General features: G+C 34.3%; 1 protein-coding gene across 2 annotated transcripts in view; it reads left to right on the forward strand.

The window, feature by feature from the left end:
* LOC145276933 (multiple PDZ domain protein-like) overlaps window positions 1-23,126 on the forward strand; it is a 521,741-nt gene that overhangs the window by 13,387 nt on the left and 485,228 nt on the right. The gene's annotated exons all lie outside the window — the stretch shown is intronic.

Here is a 23,126-nt window from a genome sequence, read left to right on the forward strand (position 1 = left end):
CCCCCCCCGTCCTCGTGTTAAAAAATGGCTTCGTAAAATCTCGAAAAAGTGTGAATTATTTGAAATTCTCCCTTATCCCGCAAAACGGTATATCAAGAGATCGTTGATTGTAATCTAGCCATAGAATTTGATTTTTTTAAAGCTAAAATTACTTTATCAATTTCCGTGATGATTTTTGCTGTGAACGTCATATTTCAAAAATCACGTAAATTGATCAAGTAATTTTTTTTAACTAAGAAAATAAAATTTACCATTTTTAGTGCATAAGGTTGAATTTTGAATACAAACAAAAATCTCGGTAGTTGAATTGTTGTTGTCCTTGGATTTTAAAACAAAATGACGGTTCCCGAACCCCGTCTCACTTCCTTATAAAATTTGATTGTCTTAGTAAAATAAATAAATAAAAAAAACTACTTGATCAAATTACGTGGTTTTCAGAATATGACATCTACGTTCCGTGACGGGTACGTAATTTTTCTGTATTTTTTTTTTTTTTTTTTTTTTAATTAAGTGCAATTCTATATAAGTACTAGATAAAAAGAGGGGGGGGCTGTGGACTTGCACCAAATGGTGTTGTTCTAATTGTTAATATATCGATTTCTAACACAAACATTAACTTTTATATGAGAGAAGAATTTACGGTTTGTCAGCTCCCATTTCGCCAAAGAGGCACAGCAGTAGTTTGATTTCACCCTGCAACAAGCGCAGAGATTATCGCTTCACATTGGGCGACGCTGCTGCGCAGAATAGGTTACGTTACCCTGACTGTAACTTATCGTTGCTTCCTTGTAACCAGAAGGATTTTTTTTTAATAATAACAACAAAAATTAACGCCAGTATGACATCTAAGTGTGCTTTTTATAGATGCGTATCGCGAAAGTTAACGCGATCGCTGAATAATAAATTTAAGGTATCTTTTAGGTATAGATATCTAAGAATATTTCAGTGCTTTTTGTTTTTGTCGTCCATTCCGAGTTTTAATGAACACTTCTGAGACTGGCGAATGTTAATGAACTTCGCCGAACAATCTACACAATGCAAACCGAATTGTGTTTGTAATTGTTACCCTAACGGTTAGGGCCTAATCTAAGTTTTAGTTTGTCAAATCGATTGAATTCGGTACGTATTGTGTAAAAGCCTCAGAACTTTTTGTTTTTTTCCGTGTGTAATCTGATCTGCTTACGTCACAACTACATAAATCTGGATACCTTTTTTCTTTCTTTTTTTTCCATAGGCATAACCACTTATCAAGGTCCAGAGGCCACTCGAGGATAAGGGTTAAAGAGTGTACAGTAGTCACTTGGACAATATAGTAATCGTTAGTAAATGAAATTCGGTAAATTTGTTAAGTTAAATGGAACGACTCATCAAGAACATGTTTATATCGGACTTGAAGACAACCATATTGTAATCAGCTGGAAAGCAGGCAAACGGAAGACAGTTTCACAGGCGTGCAGTTCTAAGAAAGAAGCTTTGTTCATGGAATCTACGTTTAGGTTTAGGCACAGATAAAGAGTGGGGGAAATTATTGATAGTGTTTTTAGCTAGATGAGTGTTTTTTTGTGAAAGTTTGACGAGAGGGGCACAGATTGGAACTCAGACGATCAATCACTTGCCATGAAAATAACGATAAAGCAGAGACAGGCTCGCAACATCTCTTCTGTGAGAAAGATGTTGCAGGGAAGAGAAAAGGCCATCCCCTACGAGGCTACGAAGCTTATATTCCTAAAAAGCACCAACTTGTACGCCATTTTGCATCGTAATTGATGGGACAATTTCGGGGTTCCCAAAGTATTGTGAGTCCGTTTACTGAGAAGCTATAGTTTCGTTGTCCAAAACATGAATTACGTCTTTCATGATGCAATTAAGAACTGTCTTTTCGTTTATGGATACAATTTGTACACGACGACCATGCACTTATGTTTTTCCATCTTTGTCAATTTTTTTTTTTTTTTTTTTTTTGTCGGGCATTCACACGTAATGGCCTAAAAAAAAAAAAAAGTAGTCTTGTTTTATTTATTTTTGTGCAGAAAGTGGGGGGGATTTAATGGAGGGTGTTAATCTCCAATAATACAGGAAGATCATTTTGGGTAACATTTGCGACCTGAGATTGATTTGCGTTGGTCTTAAATGAGCTCATCTAAAAATTAAACGAAATTCAAGTGGGTTTGAAGGTAGAATATGTTAGCTTCTTTAAAAAAATAAAAAATAAAAATCCATTTTGATGAAATGAATACTAACGTAATATTATTAGGTTGGTGCAAAAACAATGTTTTTAACATGAAGTTGAACGTCAAAAAACGACATTATTTTTGCGCCAACCTAATATATAAATAAAATACACTTATTAACACAGGTGTGGAATATGAAAGAAATCCCTGCGCACTTTTATCGTAAAGCTACTGATTTAAGTGTTAATATACTTATTTTCTTATTTGTATTATGCACGCTTATATTTCAATCTGAGCTTGAACGTAGTCATATAATGGAACCTTTTCTTTTATTTTTTATATACAACTATTCCCCTTTAAACGTCTTTTTGATTAAATTTCATTCATAAATTGTACTACGCGACTAAATCTCAATTATGTCGTGACTCAACAATTGCATTTTTTTTTTTTAAATTTTTTCTTCCTTTGAAGATTGTAACGCTGGGTAACCAGCTGCCAACATTGTCCTGCTTTTTATTGAAACCAACCGAGAACTCTTTTTAGTATCCTCGCTATTCCTTTAAGTGCAATTGTCTGGATCTCTTTTGCACTTGGTTCACCAGGAATATTAGTTAGGTAGGACTTCAGGTTCTTTTTCATCAGAGTGACATGCTTCATGACAGCTGGTGTTCAGCTTTAAATCCAAAAAATCACAAGTAATGATTGCCGGTCTTCTATTAAAGAAAAACTCGTAATTCTGCCCTTTCGTTTTACCAAAGTTCTCAGAAATCTAGGAACCCCCTTCTTGGGATTAACATCTGATTTCGATATGAGATACATCCGATTGTTCTATTGAAGTTTTTCTTTATCTTTCAAGCGTTAAGTTAGTGAAGAATGTGATTTATGTTTGAAAAAAAAAAAATTCCTTTTTTAATTGTTTTACTTAAAATTTGCAATTAACTCACTAAGTGAACCCTTATCTCTTACTAAACTTGTACCATTTTCTGTTTTTTTTTTTACTGCTTGTATTTTCTGTAATATCTATCACTCTGACTTTCACTACTCTCTCTCTCTCTCTCTCTCTCTCTCTCTGTGTTTATTACCAGCCAAAATAAAATTTTAAAAAAAGTGTAGTAGTCTATTACCAACAAAAGGGATTATTACTGCTGCAGTAATATTATTTAACTTGTAGATGAAGGTATAGATATAGCGAAAAAAAAGGACTAATTTTGGATTTCATCATTTTACTTTTTCATATTTAATAACTCGCTTTGCAAACTCATTTTTTTTTAATTATTATTATTATTCAAACAGTCTAACCCAAGCTCAGTCTTAAACTTAGTGGGTCACATTTTTTCTAATCTTAATAATTAAATAATTAAAGCTATCCTTGCTTGAATCTTTATATATATATATATATATATATATATATATATATATATATATATATATTGATTTAGAATTATGTATATTTTGGTGGATTGATAGTTGCTATTTCTTCTGGTGAGTTAAGGGCAAAATAGATTCATTGATTGATATAATAATTATACTGTCAAGAAGTGTAAATGTCAACTGAATTAAAGGAATAAATTGTAAGATGGTCATAAAATTTGGAATATAGATTTTTTTTCCTTTATTCATTATATACTCTGTAATTACATTGAGATTCTTAAATAAGGATTGGTATATAAGTCATATTTCTTTTTAAACTTTTGAAATTACTACTATCTATTGTGGTACAATATAATAATCAATGGAGAATTGGCTCTATAATAATCAAGAAGTCTACATAAATTAAAATATATTTAACCATATTTTACGACCGGGCAACGTGCTAGTATGTTATTATTTTTAGTAGTAGTAGTGTCACAGCTAGGATCAAAATCGATGTGGAATAACTGCAGATATAAGAGGAGGGCAACCATTTATCATTTTGTTTGTTGCGTGGTCTCGAGATGTTGAAAATGACACGTAGCATTTTCATGTGTGATCCATCAATTTTTTTAGATCGAACAAAATTTAATCCCCAAGAGTGTTATCTGTAGAATAGGATGGATGCAACTCTGAGTTTTGTCTAATTCTATCCTGGCATGACGGACTTATAGGAAAAATGCTCCTATGGACTTAGTGATAATTGTAATTCAGGCTCTTCCAGAGAAGGACACTGGCTATTTAGGATTGGAGCTTCCAGCTGCAATCAGTGAGCATTGCATTGTTGGAAATCAGGCAAACATATCTTTTAAAAATGAACTGGAGGATGATACGTATGTACGAACATAAAATTGCCTTCATGTATTATCTATATATTACTAGCAGTATTACCTGGCCTTGCTCGGAAGTTGCTTTGGTGCTTTTTTCTGCTTATTTTGATCTGTATCTTTGGTAATTCCAATATTTTTTTTGTAATCTTAAAATCATTTTAGTAAATTTCGGTTATATTGACACCTTACTGATGTTTTGGGAGCCATGATTTTTTGAACCGTATGCAAAAGAAACCACAGGATCAACATCGACTATCTATTCATTGTAAGAATTTGTGGTTGTCACTGTATAGTTCTACAATTAGTCAAAAATTCCTTATCTTATGTTGCCGGGCATACTACTTGTGCTTGGTTGTTGGGCTTATGTTTTGTTAAACTGACATATAAGAAACCTGAATCACATTTTCACTAAATATGTGTGTAGACTGTTTTGCAATTTCTTCAGGATAAGTTGCTTGTTCAATGGACGTTCAAAACCAGAAACTTAATTTACTTTTGCACTGCTAAAAAAAACACATAAATTTTCAAGTCTTATAAATTTCTTTGCAGTTAATGCAAAAAAAATAAGGAAATTTACGTGCGGAGTTTGAACCTACAGACCATGTCATACAAAAAAAAACAACAAAAAAAAAAAACGCTTTCAACTGACCCACAGTAGAATTTTCACAACCTATTGTTCTATCATTGTTACTAAGCAACGATATGGAAAAAATGGTTGTACCGATTATAGATAAATTAAAAAAACGGTTTCGATTATCGGTAATTATCAGGGGTATTCTGAGACAAAACTTAACTAAGATCACTCCCAGACTTATACACTAAAGTTCTATAAAATTTAAAGAAAATCTGTTCAGCCGTTTCAGAGTCTATAAGGAACGAACTCCCACACACACAAAGTTACATTTATATAATTGTAGATAGATGTAGATAGAGATTCTTAGTCTATCTGTTTATCCGTTGCACTTTTTCTCAGAAACTACTGGTTCGATTTGACTGAAATTCTGTATGGGCCTTTGTTATGATCAGCAAACTAAGCATTATGGTATCCGTTTAATGCACAGTTAGGAATTAATAAGGAATAGTATTTTATGCAAAAATAAGCACAGATTTGATCATATTCAACCATCAATTTGACATAAAGCACGCTTTCCAATTCAATAGTCTATAACTTCTTGTTATGCAGATAAAAAGCCAAATAAAACTTTTTTTTTTTTTTTCTTTTTTTTTTGGTTGCGGTTTGCATACAAAATGTAAGAATATATAATTATTTTAACAAGATTTATCTTGGGGTTTGGGTTATAAAAAAAAAAAAAAAAAAAAAAAATGCGAGCCCCCTTCCCGTGCATTGTGATCTAATACTTATAATAGATAACAAGGAGGGGAGGGGGTCTGATTGAAGTTGGCAGTTTTTGCAGGTGTTGGGCTTTTCTGTTTTCTCTTTTAAATGGAGTTGCATCACTTTTCACCCAACTCATCTCATCTCTGATAACAAGTATTATAAAGCAAGAACAAACCAAGCAAAAAGCCAGATTAAGCCAAAACAAACTCTAATATTAGTTTCTTTTAGTTAATTTTCTTTTCTTTTTTTTTTTTTTTTTTTACAAAGGAGTCACTACATATCCTCGAGTAGCCTCCGGGCCTTGATAAGGGTTAATGAGTGTACAGTAGTCAATGGGACAATAACAGTGGAATAAATAATCTGGTTAATGGAAAATCCAGTGGGGTTGGTTTAGTTGTTTTGTTTTACGGCACAGGGCTCTACATTGCGAGTGAAACAGTCGCATTTGTGAGTGATTTTTCAAAATGGCGACTAGAAATAATGAAACGCTTATCTTTTGGCAATTATATTTCTTTCACCGACAATCTTCCAAAGCTCACTACTGAATGAAAAATATCTTTTCAACTTTTTTTTTTAATATATAAAACGAACAAAGTTAAATTATTTAAACAAAAGTTTAATAGAACAATATACTCTTTTTTTCTTTTTTTTTTAACGAAGGCTGTTTAAAAAAATATCTGAAAAAATTAGAATGTTTATACCTGAAAGTATCAACATAAAATTTGTTGTATATTTAGAATTACGCAGAAAAATCTTTATGATGTACATACTCGTCACAGAACTAAAAATGTCATATTCTAAAAATCATATGAGTTTGGCTAGTAACTTTTCTATTTGGCTAGTAAACGAAAATATTTAGTTGTCAAAGGTCAACTAAAGATAAGTTTGTCCGTAGAACCCTGCGGCATATCAACCCTTTTCAGGTTACTTAATGCCAAATGTTGGCAGTTTGAATGGAAGTGAATGAACCGCTGTTAAGTATTATTATAGGACCGAGCAACTTGCTTATTTAGAATATCAATTAAAACAAATAATGCAGGTATACATGAAATTCTTTGAACTACAACTAGTACAACATTTTAATTTTATTTGTTACCAGTTTTAAAGATGATATCAGTAAGATGGCATTTATCCTTCTAAGTTGATCGAACTCTGAAGTTTCGGTCAACTCTTTCCAGTATATCGGTGAGTATGTTGGCGACAACTCGAGGAATGTTGTTTATCAGGTGATTCAAGGTGCTAGGACGATTGTAATAAACAATTGATTTCAAATATCCCTATAAAAAATAGTCACATGGTGATAAATCAGGGGATCATGCTGGCCAATGCAGATCGCCCCCCCCCCTCAAGGAGATGAGGTGTCCTGGGAAGTTCTGCTGCAAAACAGCCATTGACGCATGCGCTATGGCACTATTTTGCTGGAACCACATATTTTCCATACCCATCTGGTTCTGGTTCAGTGTTGGCAGGAAACACTCATTGATCATGTTGACATAACGGTCAGATGTCACTGATACTGCCTGTTTGTTTTTTTGTTTTTTTAAACCATGGGCCAATCATATCAACAGTTACATGTAGTGCGTGTAGAGGACATTGATGAATTTCTCTAGGGGTTTCAGCACTCCAATAGCGCATGTTTTGCTTATTTACAGTTTCTGAAAGATGGAAGTGAACCTCATCACTGAAGAAAAAAACAAGTGTGTTGTCAGACAAGCCCAAAAGCGCCTCGCATGCATTTTCACGAGCAGTAAAATCGCGTGGATTAAGTTCCTGCACCATAAACAATTTGTAGGGATGAAATTTCAATTCTTAATGGAGGATTTGTCTCACAGAACGAGCAGAAAACCTAAGAGCAGATCCGTCGGGAACATCTCAAAACAGATTGTCTCACTGCATCACTGTTTTGAGGTGACCTTGCTGTTAGTGGGAGGCCAGGTTTCTTTTTCTTTACATCACCCGTTTCTGTGAAGTTATTTACCCATGAAACCATCGACTACCAGCCAGGAACACGGCCACGGGGGACGGGGGGGGGGTATTGAAATGTCTACGGAATGCATTTTGTGTTGTGACGATTGAGCGACTACTTGAAAAAATACCTCAACAGTGAAACCGCGTTCCAACTTCGTCCACTCTATGATGTTCACTAGGATTTCTGAAAAATAAACAAAAAATAAATAACACACATTAAGAACCAGACTTTAAGGCCAACCCTCTCAAATAAGCTCATCCTTACCATCCTTGGAGCAACCATCGCTTTAGGGCGCCAAATTTAAATAAGCAAGTTGCACTGCCCTTCTTTGTATTAGTTTGTCTTAAATTAATCCACAAATCAGAGAGAACTACAGGGTATTCCAAAACTTGTGATCACATTTAAACATTGAATATCCCAAACTAATAAGGATAAAAAACATGCCTTATATATATATATATATATATATATATATATATATATTAATGAATTTAGTTAATTTTAATTTAATTTTACCAGTTTCATGTTACAAAGTTTCATAGTTTCATGACGCTTAAGTGATTCTGTTTTTGTCTGGAACAGTAAAATGCCTAAAACAGTGGCAGTTTGAATGGAAGCGAATAAACCGATGTAAATATCTATATATCTATAAAAGTGAACGTGTCTGTGTGTCTGTCTGTGTACATTTCCCTACGCAATAACTGTCAATTTTTAGTCTACAGACTCGAAATTTGATATACAGGGTACTGAGATTTGGGAAAATCGTTGTGATAGGTTTTCGACCAGAAATTTGGCTGTTAAGGGGTCAAAGTTCAACGATTTGACCTTTCGAGAACTCTACCAAACTCCTCCGACAATTTTGGGTCTAAACACTTGAAGTTTTAGATATAGGCTCCTTGGACATGGATCTAACTTAATAAATTGATTTGAGCCCAAAACAATAAATTTTAAGAGGTCATAATAGGGGTCAAGTTTAAAAAAATTTACCGTTTTTTTTGTTTTTTTTTTGTTTTTTGTTTTTTTGCTCAGCATACACCTCCAAACACCCGGGCAACGCCGGGTGCCCATGCTAGTTATTAATAATATTAGTTTTTCTTAAATTAATCCACAAATTAGAACCATAATTCTTTCCTTACACGTTTTGTAAATGACAGTGAATCACATTCTAGACTAAACTAAAAGAAAGTCTCAAACAAATCCTGATTAAAAAATGACAATTGTTGAATATCAGTGAAGGTTTGTATACATATATTAGCAATAGAGATTTGGTACTTGCATGTCTAAAGACACATCTATACTATTACTTGCATTAATAATGAACAATTCACTTTACTATACGATTTTTATGGTTGGTTTGTTTGGTTTCGTTGTTTGTTTTACACGATATCAAGGTTATTTAATGCTGCATTTGATCATTTAGATAAAAAAAATTTTTTTTTATGTTTCAAGTTCTTTATATCTTCAAATAACCAACTGATACTCAACCACCACCGTATTTTAGTGGGTTATTATTAGTAGTTATTAGTGTGTGTGTGTGTGTGGGGGGGTAGAATAGGAATATTAACTGTTGTGAATAGGTTGATGTACGTTTTATATAGTGGTACTTATTTAACACTGAATATACAATACCTACTGTGAACGTTTCAGTGTATTCGATTAATTGAACACATGTTGCTATCTTACACAAAGCTGGAGGGAAATTGTGTGTTCACCTTTTGCTAACAGTATTACTGCATGAATAAAATAACACTAAACATTCTTGTTTGCATCTTTTCCTACCCTTGAATATATCTTCTACCTATTTTGTTCTATCTACCTTCCCAAACTTAGAAAACACTCGAGCTGTCTACCTAGGTATATGGCCTTAAACTAAATCCGGCAGTGATGCTTCAATTAGTGAGCTTTGGAAAGTATGAAATAACCCCTTAATTGCAATTAGTTTCAGATCCACTCTGATTTTTTGAGTGTTAGTCCCTGTTGATGTCCTATTTATGGGTTAACTAGCAGGGAGACCTGATGTTGCTCAGGATTGTATGATAATTAACAAATGTTTCACACTCCCATATTTTTACTGTCATCAAAATTGGTGAAATCGCCCATTTTTCAATCAAATCGATTAACTCCCTGCTCTAGTTGGGAACCCATTGCGGTGCAACGGGAGTAAGTGTCACATGCCTCACTGCAATGACTTAGTCCACAATACATTGTAGTGTACATTGCACTGCAGAGAACCTACTGTTGATTTTTATAAAATTATCTTTTTATATATAATGGCTTGAATTAAAGTTTAAAATGCAAAAGTCAAGTATCATGGTTCAATTCTGCTCTAAACAGAAACATCCAATTTGAATGCGCCCGTATCATATCAAAGATCCTACTGTTAATTTTATATACTGGGCCTTTTTGTTTGTGTGATGATAAAACTTCTTAAATGCGCTTGTGATGTTATGCTGTATAAGGTGTTAATTTTGGTCAAAATCATCTGTTGCTTCTTTCATCGGATTTTTTTGATTATTGATACTTATTCAAGACAGTCCCATATGAAACCTATCTAAGAACACTGCCAAATACATAACGTACCTTCGTGTGAAATTTCATAAAAATTAGCCCAGCTGTTGTGGCGTCTATAGGAAATGAACATGCACAAAGTTCCTTTTATATAATAGAGATGAGAATCTATTGTTTGCAGACTTTATCTTTATAAAATACATAAAATAAATAAGTCTGAAGATGCTAAGGACTTGGTGCTTCTATGAACATGCTCTTCTGTGTTCACTGCATTGTCTACAATCGTCCCACTTGTCGTGCCGGTCCAAAGTTGTCTGATTCAGTCAGTATTGCAAGAGTTGAATTCGTATTCTGAAACAAAAACCACAAGTCTATCAACAAACTAGCAGGCCGCCTTACATTGCCCGGTCGTAAAATATGCTTAAATATGATATTTTGATTAATGCAAATTTCATATTTATTATATTACTAGCGGGGGAGGGGGGTGTTTGAAGGTGTGTGTGGTTTTGGGTAAATCAAAACTCCGGGGGGAGGTGTTAAGATTAAAAAAAAAAAGGTTTTGGTAGGTAAGTATGAGGATCGAACCCGAACCCTTGAGGCAAAGTTGGAAATTAAAGTGTGAAAAAAAAAGTGCAACGTTAACCATTGGGCCACCGCAAAATACTAACAGAAACACATTTGAATTTATTTAACTATTTAGAATTGGCAGGTGCACGTTTTGATGACTTAATGAGGTCAACTTTGACTGCGGGGTAGTATTTCATTTACTGCAGGAATGCTTTTTTATTTTTATTTTCCTAAGATGTTGGAGGGGGGCAGCTCCTCATAAAAAGGGGATTTTCCAAATTGAATAGCCATTGTCTGATATAAGGAAAATATTTCCACATTGATCAAATCTGATTGCTTTCAGACATTTCCAGCGATCACGACCGGAAAAATACCGCCAGAATTAGTGCCGCTTTTATTATATGAAGAAGCCTAATCCACATGCGGCGAGCGAAAAATGTTGAATATTTATCTTTTCAAAGTCGAGCAAATTAAATAGACAGGCGACCTCCGTTGTTAACTCGTAGATATTATGATTTATATGTGATATAAAAAGTTTTAAGAAGTTGTGAGCCGACCGACTGTTTCTTGGAAAAAAGCCTTTTACAGACATACACAAAAAGCGAACATACATACATTTTCGCTTTTATATTTATAGATATTGGACATAATATATAGTAATGATTTAAAAAGTTAAAAAAAAAAAATGACTAGTGCGCTACCACTGAGAATCAAAACCAAAACATTTAGCTTACGATTTACTTTTTCCTGTGACGGGTGTATACCAAAAACTGATAGTTTGGTAGAGAACAATTTTTAAACAAATATATATACACATACATAAATATATATAGAAAGATGTTTGTTTACTATATAACCTTTTTACCCAAATATTATGCAAGTATAAATCATGTAGAATATTTGCATGAATATAATTACCCGTATTAGTGTAAAGATGATCTTCCCATAAGAAAACCGAAAAACCTGATAGGGAATTAATTAAAACGAGTGTTTAAAAGAATATGCAAAATAGTTAGATCTTCTGCTGATGAATGCAATTCCATGAACCATATATAACACAGTTGTATTTTCTTTTTAAATAAATAGAAAAAAAGGGTCTTTGATATGAATATCAATATACGCAAAAATAAAATTTAAAGGAGTATAGATAATTAAAAAAAATTTTTTTATGTATTTATTTATTTTCTTTTTATGGGCGATTACAAGTGAAACACTTTTTCTCTAAAGTTGAATGGCAAACTTGAGTGAAATTTTTACCTGACCAAATCGAAATGCATAAGTCTTATTAACCTGAGCCTTTCACCAATAGCCCAAGGACTTAACCTGCCCAGAGAGACACACTGATCCAACTCAAACATCCAACTCGAACTGACCGCTTTTCTTAAGGTAAAATTACTAGTGATGGGACGATTCCAATATTTTTCTCGATTCCAATACAATTACCGATTTCGATTCTTTATAAATCTCTAATTACTTAACTCTAAATACCGATTCCGATACTCCCAAATCTTCTGATTCCGATTCCAATTAATTGTCCCAACACTAAAAATTACAACTAACATGCTCTTGCCGGTCATGATATTGATCGATTTTTAAACTTAAAAACGGCATTCTGATTGTTTTTTTTTTTTTAATTTTTTATTATTCAATTTTCCCCTCAAACAAGACACAGTGCCACTTTGAAGTAGGGGGCTACTATCGGGGACATAAGTTGCAGGAATATTATGTAGGGAGACGAGTAGCAAGATGTCTGTTCACATTACACTTGAACTTCTGCATGTCAATACGGTTAGGAAAGCAGAATCCCGGAAGGGAATTCCAAAGTCTAGAAGTTCTGGGCAAGAAACTATTGGAGTAGAAGACTTTCTTATACCTAGGGATCTCTACAGTGAAGGGGTGGGGTTTAGCTGCTTGTCGGGTTTGTCGGGGTGTTCACATCGAGGGGGTACAAGTGTTTGTAATTCGTCAGAGCATTCACCATTAAAGTACTTGTAGAACAGGCAGAGGAATGTAACATTTCTTCAATGGGACAGTTTATGACCTATCAGGTTGGCGACTCTCTTTTGAACCCTGTCAAGGAGTGAGAGACAAGTAGCAGATGCACCAGCCCAAATGTGACAACAGTACTCCACACATGGACGAATGGTGGTCTTATAGAGGTACAGGATACTTTCAGGCGTAAGTAGTTTTCTAGCACAGTAGAAAGAGCTCAGCTTCTTCACAGCAGCCTTGACATGCTCTCAATGTATCTATTCCAGTTCATGTTCCTTGTAAACGTTAGGCCGAGGGGTTTAAAGATTTTATAACAACTCTAGTAAAGCCGCTCTTTTGAACCATATACCAAAACAATTCATCGTTAATAAGTTTTATCAAATAAAGTATGTGACATACAATGTTTCCGGCTCTTATTTTATATTATACTCTATTTATTTAGGCCAGCTGAAGATGCTGTTTCTCTAAACGAGTTGCAACAGAAATATGTATGCACATATGTAGCCAATAATGTTTGTATAAATAAATGCAGAATAATTACACTCTGCTTGTCATTGGACACTTTTTGATAAACGCCAAAGTTTCCGTGGATCTATATCTAAGAAACAACAACGGTACAATCATTGTGTGTGTGTGTGTGTGTGTGTGTGTGTGTGTGTGTGTGTGTGCATGCACGCACGCGCGTGCAAATGACAAATGTGAATGTTGCATTGAATTTCTTGCAAAAACGGTTAAGTCAAAACATTCCAAGTTAAATTGTCTTTACACATAATTTTTTTTTATGTATATGCGATTGACTTATTTACATATTAGTTTTATAAAATGACATTTTGTTAGTTATTATCTGTTTTTTAATTTATGTTTTTGTATTCAATATAACAGATATTTCTCTTTAAGCATATTTTATTTCGTGAACAAAAGTTTAGTATTTGTGTACGCGTATATAAATATTTTTTTTTTATTAATTTTATCATTTTGTTCTTACTGTGGATGGGGCATCCTACCGGATACCAGACATTCACCCGCTATCTAATATATTCCAAACAAGAGATTTAAAAAAAAAAAAAAATTCTAACCGTTCCTTTAAGTACAATTGTTTGAATTTCTTTTGCATTTCGTTCACGGGTATATTTGCCTGGAAGCTTTTGAAATTTTTTTTCATGAATCCCATTGCTCCTATAATTACTTGAACTATGGAAGTCTTCCTAAGATTCCAGTTTCTTTCATGTCGTACATACGCCTTTAGTATTTCATTATCTTTTCTCTCTCAACTCTGTTTAACTCGGAATCATTGGGGACACTAAATTCTAAGGTTACTGTGTCTATGTGTATGTCTGTATGCGTGCGTGCGTGCGTGTGTGATACTCAACTGCCCTCTTTCCTGATCACACTTGTTTTTCATGCTTGAAATGACCGTGTCAAAGAATTTCCAGCAAACCTATATCATAAAGATAAATAAAACCAGCCTCACGGCATTTGAGATTCTTATGAAGTATTTCTCTTTGAGTCAAACATTATTTATTTATTCTAGACTTTTATGGTCCCTAACTCCCAGGAGGACGTCTGACTTCAGCAAAAGAGAACCCAAATAGAAATATGTATAGTTAACATTTATATTACTTGAAAAAATGAGTAAAAAGCTAGTTGTTATATTTATATAATTAGAAAACTCTGAACCGTCCAGCTGTGCTTGCTTGAATCTTGTCTTTGAAGAGCAGGCGATTCCATCTTTGAAAAAAGGGATGACAGGTGACTCGTAAATAATTGAATTCATTCAAAAACGTATCGCAAAAACAAATAACATATAAATAAATCACGATATATCCAAACAGTCGGTGAGATGGACCAGCGCATAAAGAAGTCAGGCTCATTACCGTGGGGTCCCGATTTCGAATCTCGTTAGATTCAGCCACTCTGGTGAGTCGTAGGCGACGAAACACATGTCGGTGGATAATTATATTAAAAAAAAAAGTGTGTGTGTGTGTGTGTGTGTGTGTGTGTGTGTGTGTGTGTGTGTTAAAAACACTTTAAGAAGAGTTAAAATATATTTAATTTTCAAAAAAGGAAACCCAAATGAAGTGGATTGTCCTTAATCCGTGGAGTTTCGAAAGAAATACTTTCTTTCTCATCAAAGGGTAGGAATTAGCAAAATGCGGAATTGGATTTTGCTTGCAAAGTATTTAATGAAACTACAAGTATGCCATAAAGCTTACTTGGTAAAAGTTAAAAAATAGTGAAGCAGAGGAAATGGGAGGGGGTGATTTCACGTGAATGGGTGATCAGGTGAAGAGTAGAATATCCAATAACCGTAAAATCCAAGAAAAATTTGTTAAAGTTCGGTATCCAGAAGTAAAAATCCAAAGGAATCGCGTTACTGGAAGATATTTCGATGTCATCCAAAAGGTAGAATTCCGTGAAATAATTCACAAATGAGTACAAGGAAAAAAGAGTGAATATATATGCGCGTATGGAAGTGAATAGTTGCATGTTTTAGTTTTGATTCTAGCTGATGGTACCCAAGTCATATCTATATTTTTTTAATATTGATCTCACTACTATATATTAGGTTCAATATAATGATCAATAAAGAATTGTTTCTATAATAATAAATATGTAATCTGCATGAATTAAAATATCATATTTAAGCGTATCTTACGACCCAGCAACGTCGGGCAGCCTGATAATATATTTATAAAATTAATAGGCAAATAAGTTAATCTTGCAACTGATATCGTATATATCTCTTCTCTATCATATAAAAGGGACTTTGTGTATCTCAGAGTTCCCTATGGATTCAGAAATGGCTGGGCCAAATTTTTTTTTTTTTTTTCTTAAATTTCAAACCATGGTACTTGATGTGTCTGGGAGTGTTCTTACATAGACTTTATATCAGAATGTGTCTGATAATTTATCGATAATCGAAAAAATCTGATTAAAGAAGGAAGTCTGATTTTGACTAAAGTTAACACTATTATACAACCTAACATTCCAAGTGCATCTGAGAAGCTTTATCAGCACCGTCTATAAAATCAACTGTAGATTCTTTTATAAGGCAAGGGCGCGTTCAAAAGGAATGTTTCTTTTTAGGGCACAATGGAACCATGAGACTTGACTTTTGTACGTTTAACTTTAATTTAATTGATTATGTAAAAACAATTTAATAAAATCAACAGTTGGTTCTTTGTTAAGACAGAGGCATATTCGAAATGAATGTTTCTGTTTAGAGTACAATTGAACCCTTTTGAATACTTTTGCATTTTAAAGTGGAGCCATTATTTACAGGTAATTTTATACAATCAACAGTAAATTGTTGACAGTGCAATGTAAACTACAATGTATTATAGACTAAGTCACTGTGGGGAGGGATGTGAAGTTTCCTTCCGATACACTGCCGGGTGGGGCGACCTTTACTAGAGCAGGCAATCAATCGATTTGATTAAAAAATGGGTGATTTCACCGATTTCGATGACGATAATCAAGTTTTTCAAAGTCGCTGATGAATTTGCGTTGACTCTTTCCAACCTCTTATGGTTGATTCAGCGCAATGAAACCACTGGTACGGCATTGAAATATGTATATATATATATAGTGTCATAATAAATATTGTGTGTGTGTGTGTGTATATATATATATATTTAGTAAGAAACATTTCATAATAAACAATTGATAAACATGTGTTCATTAGCTAATCACACCACTGTATATGTTACAAATAAGTACAAATGAACTTCCTACAAAAAGATTTTTTCTATTTGGTCACCAAGGTCAAGAGTCACTAGAGAGATATCAGTCAGATTAAGATTTTTGTTATCAAAGATATGTCTAGCTTATTTATCGTGCAAACACTACCGTGTTTGAATGTATGGTTAAGTGGCAGTTTTAGTGATTTTAGAACTACTTTAAAGCTCCACCCATTCAAACATTTTTCGACCAAATTTGAAACAATTATTACAATTTATAGATCACCTTCTCAGCTATATTGTAAAAAAATATTTTCTGTTTTTGTTTAGTAAAATAAAAGTTATGATGAATTTACTGGTGTTCAAAATCGTAAAAATATGTAAGGAGGTGAACGACGTTTTTTATGTCTGGTTTCCATAGCAACCACATCGCTTCAGTGACTACTGTTGCTACTAATTTGAAAAGAGAAGTAAAAAGTGAAACAGAGAGAATGAAAGCATGAAAGGGAGATAATTGGAGGGGGGTGATGTAAAGCAGACGAGTGCTGTACATTGTTAATTACATGTGTTTATGGGGGCAAACAAAATAAGACTGAAATTAAACAAAGAATAAGTGAATTTATTAGAAGCATGGAAAAATCATGGATTACAATAGAAAAATGTGAGCATGAAAAGTAATATGGTTAAGTTTAAACATAGAAAAGTAAAGGACTAGTTGTTAAAACCGGGAAAGGAAAGGACAAGATATTCTAGTATAAATATAAATTTATAACTTAAAATATTGCAGTGTTCAGAATTTAAAAAAAAAAATTCAATTTATGACCTTATATAATCAATTTTTAATGTTGCAATATTTTAAGTTATAAATTTATATTTTTTACTAGAATATCTTGAAATTTTCTTTTTCAGTTTGACCAACCCTACTCCTTTACTTTTCCATGTTTAAGCTTAACCATATTTTCATGCTCGCATTTTTATATATATATATATATATATATATATATATATATATATATATATATATATATGCTTTAGTTTATTAACTACATACTAGTAGAACGAATGGACATTTCATAAAGAAAATAGTTGTTTAAACACCCGACTAGCTGAATCTACTGTGAAAAATTTTCCCCACTCTATATCTGTACCTAAATCAAAACGCGGATTCCATGAACAAAGCTTCTTTCTTAGAACTGCACGCCTGTGGAACGCTATTCCGTCTGCCTGCTTCCTACTGGACTACAACTTGGATGTCCAAGTCCAACGTTAACAAATTCCTAATGAACTGCCCCCTTAAGTAAACACTTCATCAAATCTCCACACTAACGTAATGTACTTGCAATAACCCTTATCCCTGAGTGGCTTCCGGCCTTGATAAGTGGTGATCACTGTGTAAAAAAAAAAAATCTTATATACACAGAAAAATCTGTCGGATCGTCAACACCTTCAGACTAAAACAGCATTTCATTTGCAAAATCGATATTTGATTCTACCTGGCCAGTGAATCACTGAATTTTTCCATTAGTGTTATTTACATAATGAAAAAAGAATTTCAATAGATTTCATACTATATCCACCCAGTTATATCCATAATTCATTTAGAAATAAACGCTACCATTTTTCCATGGATAATCATCAATGCTCCATCAAAACGCTGCCTTTATTACAAGAACAAACAAACTTTCTAGAGATAGTTCACACTATTCTATTAATAACTAGCCTGGTTGCCCGAGTGTTTGTAGGTGTGTGTTGCGCAAAAAAAAAAAAAAAGTGGTAATAGGCAGGCAGGCTAGAACCAGCGATGGAAAAGAGTGAAAGAAAACCTGACATCTTACTGCTACACCATGACGCGACTGGAAGTGTAAAGCGTTCAAATTTAGCGATGTCAACCATTACGCCATACCGGATAGCAAAATGAAATCATGCACTTAAGTCTGGCTGTAGACCAGTTTAGCTTTCAGCTTTCTGCTGTATTGGTTTCCCCACTATGGTGGGAAAACCAGCCCCCCCCCCCCAAGAGGGGGAGCTCTGGCAGTGTTCAAATGAATCGTAATTATCTGATATAAAGGGTTTTCCCCCACATTGATCAAGAAGTCCCGGCCTGGAAGGCCAGGAGGCGCTTGTGTTTTACTTCGATCAGTTTCGCTTTTATACAAAAAAGAGAAATAAACACTGGAAACCAGGGATTTTTTAAAAACTCAATCAAATAAAAGATAGAATGTCCATTCGCAAATCGGAGATATTATGATCTAGGAAGTATAAGGAAAGTTCTCCATAAATATATCCTTGTCGAGAAGGCCGACGAAAAAGCCTTTCACAGACATACGCGACGCAAAGGCGAAAAAGAAAGTGAAAGAAATCGTGAAATCTTACCGCTACACTATAATGCCACAGGAAGTGAAAAGCGTTCAAATTAAGCAATGTTAATCAAAAAGTTGACTTGCTAGCAGGTGCAGAAATGAACGTTGGCTGAAGGCCAGTTCAGCTTTCCACTGTTTCATTTATTTGTTTCTCCACGATGTTTTGGGGGGGGGGGCAACTCCCCACAAAAAGGGAGTATCCAAATGAATAGCAGTTGTCTGATATGAAGGATTTTCCCCACAGTGATCAAAACTAATTGCTTTCTAGATGTCCCGGCACAAAAAGCCAGGAAGCTGCCTTCATTTTCGATTAGTTTAGCTTTTATACGAAAAAGCTGAACAAACACACGAAAGGAAGGAATTTTATAAGAGTCGATCTAAATAAATGTAGATACATGTGTTCGCAAATCGTAGATATTATAATCTAGGGAGTATATAAAAAGTTTTAAAAAATAGTACCCCCCCCCCTCCGAGAACTCCAGCAAAAAAAGCCTTTGCTGGACATACAAAAATGTGCACGGTCTTTTATATATATATATATATATATATATATATAGATAGATTAACGGAGGGTGCTGGCTTTTCCCGGGTGTTTGGCGGTGTGTGTGTGTTGGGGGGGGTAAAAAAAATGATAGAATAAAAAAAAGTTTTGGTAGGTAGTTAGGATCGAACCAAAAGCCTTGAGGCAAAGGTGGAAAATAAAGTGTGAAAAAAACCTGACATGTTACCTGCTCGGCCAGCAAGAGAGAGAAACAGAAAAACGTTTGAATTTAAGGATTAAAAACTGAATATCAAATTGAAATCCTGCAGTTAACTTTTACTGCGAGGCAGTTTTTTTTTTGTTTTATTTATTTTTGTTTGTTTTACGCAACTTTGGCTGGTTTTGTTTTCCTAAGATGTTGGTGGGGAGGGACCAGCTCCCCATAAAAAGAGGATTGTCCAAATTGAATAGCAATTGTCTGATATAAGGGGTTTCCCCTGCATTGATCAAAAGCTGATTGCTTTCTGGATGTTCCCTGCACGAAAGCCGAGGAACCGCTGGCGTTTCAACTTAGTTTCACTTTATTTATACGAAAAAGCCGAACCAACAGGAGAAGGGTTGAAATAGCTTTTGACATTTGTTATTTCTAACAAATATTAGGTTTTAAAATTTTGTCCCTTAGTTTTGGACGCTACTGTACATAGATGATTTTTAATAATTTCAAATCAAACAGCTTATAAACGTTTATAATTAGGTCGTGGTGGCATTGCACTATTACATGCAGTGTGTCTTGGGCAAGAATAACCTAACGACTCCCATTCCTCTCCAGGCTATTGAGCATATACAGCATCTGGTCTTACCAAATCATCATCCATTTTAGCACTGGCCAGGCTTAACGTCGCTTAATGCTTCTGTATATATTTTTATATGGTTGATGAAAAGGTCGCCGTTTCTTCCAATGTTTGTTTAAATACATGTTAAAGCAGTTAAGTGCCTGCAGATGATGGGATAGGATGTTAGATTTTTTTTTCTGATTCACATCGAGACTAATTTGTAGCTACTGAAATTGAAAAGTCGCCAACGCATTTCCTTGAATCGCCTCACGAATCATAATTTTAGACAAAAATAAAAAAAAGTTTTTTTTCTAATGGATTATTCATACTGTCATAAATGGCACAGCACAGCACGATGTGTCATCATTGTTCAGAGGGAACGAATGACATTCAGAGCGCAACAAAGAGACAGAAAGACAAATTGCTATGAACAACATTAATGTTCTGCTTACATCACCATCAAGCGTATTCAAGAGAAAACATGTACCCGCAACCTACAAATTTGTAAATATATGGCGCCCTCTGGACACACAATATTTAAGATTTATAGGTTAGTTATACTATTTTAAACCTTTCATGGCTTGCTCATAAAATCTCCACACAACGTGTTGCTAATGTGGCGGAACATTAAACAATAGTATTAGTAATTAATAATACTTGCGACCAATTTTTAAAACCTTGTTTTCTAAAAGGAATTGGAAATGAAATAGAAGAGAGTAGTAGAAAGGGGATGAAGAGAGAGGGGAAGAGCTGAGGTAAGCGAGAAAGAGAGGGGGAAAGGGTTGAGGTGGGAGAGAAAGAGGAAAAAGGGTTGAGGTGGGGGGGGGGGAAGAGAGAGACGGAAAAGACTGAGTGGGGGAGACAGGAAAAAGACTGGAGATAGAGACACGGGAAGGACTGAGGAGGAAAGACAATGAACATGAAATTCCACTCTATTTCATCAGAAACATATTTTATCCAAACAGGTATATGAAATGAATACTGCGACACTATCCCGTTGATTACTGTACACAAAATAACCCTTATCCCCGAGTGGTTTCTGGACCTTGATAAGTGGTGACCTCCATGTAAAAAAAAGAAAAAAAAGTGGAATTCCATGTTCATTATGTGACTGACTATGGATTACAAAATTATGTAATTCAGTATGCAGGCAGAATTAAATTCTGATTTGGGAGATGCAATGCTATTTAGGTGTGATGTTGAGAATCTGACTGATTTTTAAAAAAATTTCTTTAGCAATGATTAGTTCCACTAGTACATATTTATGATTAAGCTAATGTTTTAATAGTTATGATAAAAATACTTACTTCTGGTTCAACATGGAAGGATAGCCATTCATCCAATTGAAGGCAAGACGTTTTACTATCATCACCATCTTCACCTCCACTGTCACTGCCATTATCAGAGACATTGATACCAACAAAATCAGGAACCTTTCTTTCATCTTTAGATAGAAGGAAAATAGTGCACGAGTTAACAATTACATTTTCTATTATAGTTGTTCGTATGAATAATAACATCAATATGCTCACAATGAAAGAACCGCGCTTCTGTTACAAAAGGCTTACATAGTTTACTAAAAATTTGTGTATATTAGAAAAATTAATATGAAAACTATAAATGTTTATATCTTTTCTTTATTTTTTATTTGTAGATGTGTAGCTATACAAAATATCGTTAAAAATATTTCCCCTAAAAGAACAAAACTTTTGGTGATTCATTTGATTTTTCGTTAGTGTATGCAATGGTATGCATGTACCGTGGGTGGTGGTAGCAGGGGGGAAAAAGAGTATAGCAAATGAGATGAAGAAGTATTTACGTTTATCTCGTGTGTCCATCGCAGCATCTTCACATTAAATTGGGTGGTCTTAATGCATTTTCTCCAAAACATAAGAGGAAAGACAAACATAAAGCGGTTGATGAGTTTGACATAGGAGACTAACTATAGGTCCCCCTTTGTTTGGATTTGAAACCGACGGTACTAGTGATGCCCTGGCCTTTTGTAATATATATATATATAGAGAGAGAGAGAGAGAGGAAGCACATCACTTAGTTTTAATACAGCTATTATAACTAACAATGACAATAACAAATATTTGTAAGTGATAAATTGTCATGTATTTTTTAGGCAGATCCTTTGTGGCTTATTAGTAAAGCACCCGGTTAGTTTGTGATCATGGTTTCAAATCCTATCAGTTGCCCATACTGATGAGTTGCAATAACGGCGAAGCATGGTTGTGGATAACTAATTTTATCTAAAATCTATATATATAAAAGGCAAAATGTGTGTGACCATTTCGTGTATGTCTCGCAAAGACTTTTCTCGCACACGGTCCCGGGGGGGGGGGCGATCGCTTACAAGTGTTTATATAGGCCGTAAATAATAATATCTAGGATTTGAGAACGCATGTAGCGTATAAATTTATTTACGTTGATTTTTACAAAATTATTGCTATTTTGGCTTCTCGCGTGTTGATTGGCCTTTTTTGTATAAAAAGCGAAACTAATTCAAAGCTAACACAGTTCTCGGCATCGCACCAGGAAACGTCCAGAAGCAATCAGCTTTGATCAATGTTCTATATCAGACAATTGCTATTCAATCTGGACAATTGGGAGCTGGGTTCCCCCTCCGCAACATCTGTTGGGGGAAAAAAAAAAGTCAAATTTGGGTAAACAAACCCAAACGCTGCCTCGCAGCAAAAGTTAACTGCGTGACTTCTATTTGACCTCCTTAATTAGGTCAAATGGAAGCAGCAGAGTTAACTTTTATTGCGGACACCTGTTTTTAATAGTTAAATAAATAAATTCAAACGTGTCTCCATTGTATGTCGCAGTGGCCCAATGGTTAACGTCACGTTTTTTTGTTTTTCACACTTTAATTTCCAACTTTGCCTCAAGGGTTCGGGTTCGATCCTCATACTCACCTACCAAAACTTTTTTTTTATTTTACCCCCCCCCCCTCCGAGTTTGGATTTACCCAAAACCA

The sequence above is a fragment of the Euprymna scolopes genome, chromosome 5, assembly GCF_053919585.1.
Source record: "Euprymna scolopes isolate OS-2025 chromosome 5, ASM5391958v1, whole genome shotgun sequence".
NCBI classification, from domain to species: Eukaryota; Metazoa; Mollusca; class Cephalopoda; order Sepiida; family Sepiolidae; genus Euprymna; species Euprymna scolopes.